Genomic DNA, 3507 nt, shown 5'->3' on the forward strand with positions numbered 1-3507 from the left:
AGCATGGGAGACCTTATACCAATAAAAATGCTCGCCACCCAGGTGTAGAACGGGTTCAATAGCTAGTATGTTATATAAGGATAGGCATAGCCAATTATAAAGTAAGATGCATGTGCATAGGTTCGTATATAGAGATAGGCATAGCCAACAGGAAATGATCAAATAGTAATCAAATCGCCACATGATATAAAAGGTGCAGGAGAAATCAAAAGTCTATGAGACCATGTATAGATAGCATGTGCAAATTGTGCAAATTAAAAAGAAGGTATATTGTACTCATATACTGACCAGGGTGATTACAGCTGTGGTTACTTACACATTGAGAACGCCATATTATCGGGCGCCACTACCAGTCCATACGTCCGGAAAGCCGCTCCACCCATACTGGATGTACGTCACCGGAGAGCGTAGTCGCAGTTCAGTGACACACAATCCGGCAATAGGTGTGAGAGCACGCCATACATGTGCAATATACTTTTGTGTGGTAGTTAGAAATCAAATACATTAAATTAACATTGTTTACTTGAGTGACTAATGGAATTTGGTATACTATAACTTGCACAAACACATTATTTACTTATATTTTTTATAACCATCAATGTGTATACATATGTATAATATCATCATGTACTGACCTTCTGATTTGTCATTTCTTGTATTTATTATAGTGCACACTCATCCCCCTCCTCACCTATATTCATTTTGCTCCTTTCCCATTCCCTATTTTTATCATGACAGTGTAATGTGTGTTTTGTGTTTTTTTAAATGTAATTAATAAAGCATTTATATTTTACAAACATACATATTCTTTGCCTAAATTATGGATATAGTGTTTTTGGTTCTTATATTGGTATATCCATAGGCCCTTACAACTTCTTTGAAATTTTGGCATTTCCTTCTCATGTAGGTTTGGGCAATTTTTATCTGAGTCTTGGATCAATCTCATTAATGCTAATCTATAGGTCTGTGAAAAAAATCAGATATCACTCGGATGCCATCCTTGTTCGGTCCATTTTTCACAGACTGTTTGATAGAACTGATACACTGACCAAACACTGATGAAACTGATGAAAAAGTCCACGTTTCATCTGTATTTTTGGAGTACGAGAAAAATCACTGACATCTGAATGATCCCTAAATGACAGTGAGAGAGCCTCAACTAAATAAAAAGTTTCATTTAACAATCTGCCTGGCACTAAAGACAATCAGTCTGTTTGTACTTCCATAAATCTGGTATTATGGGAACAAAGGTTATATTTTGGGCATTACTATGATGCTGGCACAATGGACATATTATGAATTGGCTAGAAGGAGTTATTACATTTAGAATTTCTTCCAATTGTCAGTAGAGATTTACTAAACATTTTAAAGGGAACATGTCAAAAAATGATATTAACCTCTGCCGGTTTATAAGTGTTTAATCCGCAAGTTAATACCTTTCAAAAGGCTGCCCGGCCTCCCACCAGACTCTGGCTTTCAGTCATAGAGGCGCGGCCGGAGTAGCTTCAGTCACCGCTATATGTATACAGTATACAGTGAGCGGCAACGGTAACCACATCCTGGCGCTGACTGTGACCGACTTACAATCACTGTTTTCTCTGCTGCAGATCTAGCAGTGCTCAGAATGCTGAGTCCTGTATAACCTCTCCCACACCACTGATTAGCAGCTTTTTGTCAATATACAGTGTACTTTCATAAACTTAACAAACAATCCCCTTTTAAAAGCTGACCCCAGGGTACGGGCCCGGGAGCCGACCACTGCAACATCCCCAAGGCCAGGCAAAGGCCCGGGTACCGAGTCGTCCCCATCCCCCTGGGCTAGTCATCTTTCCTGGCGTCACGAACAGGATCGCGTGCCCGCTGCAACGACGGAGTGTTATGCCCGTTGCCACCGGGTACTGTGCGCCTTTAATTAAAAACTGTGTATGTTAAACTGTGGTGAAGATTGCCGCCATTGTTGGGCCGCCGAGCGAGAAGAAGGGAGTAACTGCGGGAAACTGAGAGGCGTATCTGCAAAAGCGCGCGAAGCCCCGGACACGCCCCACGCCTCGACGTCAAAACCAGGAAACGCCAGGTCCTGGAAGGAGCGTCGCTGAACGCTCTGACGTAGGACGCAAGCGACGCAAGGTCCTGAAGAAGACCGTCACCTGCGGAGCGGCGGTCTACCGAAAGAAAAAGAAGGTAGGCCATGGTTCGCTAGGGGGGCGCCAGAATGTTCGAGGAACAGCACGACGCCGGAATACCGGTTAACGGCCCTGATGTACAACCCGCGCCCGACGCCGGGCAGGCCAAGGCGGCCGCTCCACCGGCAGCGCCTGTAACTCCTGTCATCCCCATAACTCTACCGTACATTCCTGGAGCAAAGTGGCTCCCCCAGTACAACGGCAAACCAGATACCCTGTCTGGATTCAAACGGAAGATATGCGGTATCTTGGACATGTACTCTATGACAGGCAAGTCGAGGGCTGCTGTTGTATTAGGACAACTGACTGGTGCTGGGGAATGGGAAGTGGAAACATGGTCGGCCGCAGACCAGGAGTCAGTGTCCGCAATCTTTAAAAAGCTACAGACTGTTTTTGAGGATCATACTGAGGCAGACCTCCGGATGAAGTTCTACAACTGTTCCCAACAGCCGGAGGACAATGTTTGGGACTATGCCTGGTGTCTACAAGGGGCCCTGCGGGCTCTGAAACAGGTTAGTCCGACCAGCATCGAAAATGAAAACAAAATGCTGAAGGAACAGTTTGTCCGGGGACTGAGGTCTCCAGAGGAGAGCAGGACTGTGCGTTGGTGGTCATTAGATCATCCAGATGCTACCTTTGACAATCTTAAGGACATGGCTATAAAAGGACTGCAGCCCCTGGAAACAAATGCCATCCAATGTTACCAGGGTGGGGCTACCCCAGTGCCTGTTACACTCACCTTTTCCCCAGTGGCTGCTGAAGCCAAGGTTCCAGCAACATCCCCTAGAGAGCTGGACAGTCTGCGCTCTGAAGTGCGCCAGTTGAGCAAAACCCTGACCACTGTGATGAGTGCTCTGCAGCTGCAGACGGAGCCCGAGGAAGGAGGGAAAATCCTGTTAGCCGATAACCCTGAGGATGTCCTCTGGGTGCGAAGGAGGAGGAGGACAACACTACCCTCTACGAGGATCAGTGACCAGCGCCGTCCACAGAAGGACCCTACCTGCTACCACTGCCGCAAGACCGGACACACCGCCCAGAATTGTCCTTTAAACGAGAAAACTCTGGGGCCAAGGGCCGACACCCAGGAGTAAATTCCCCAGGCCCATCAGACTGGTACAACAGGTTCATCGGAGGAAGACCTTTCCTGTCCATTGTGCTGGACAGCATCCTGACGCACGCTCTGCTGGACACAGGATCTCAGGTAACTGACGCGCCCCCTGGGCCTGTGCTGTGCAGGGGAACCCGGAACCGGGCCTGTTGTAGGATGCTGGGGGTTGTAGTCTCCGTGTGGCGGTGACCCGGTCCGTGCCCAGGGTGGTCAAAC

The sequence above is a fragment of the Phyllobates terribilis genome, unplaced genomic scaffold, assembly GCF_046119375.1.
Source record: "Phyllobates terribilis strain yellow unplaced genomic scaffold, ASM4611937v1 Scaffold_2__4_contigs__length_985480577, whole genome shotgun sequence".
NCBI classification, from domain to species: Eukaryota; Metazoa; Chordata; class Amphibia; order Anura; family Dendrobatidae; genus Phyllobates; species Phyllobates terribilis.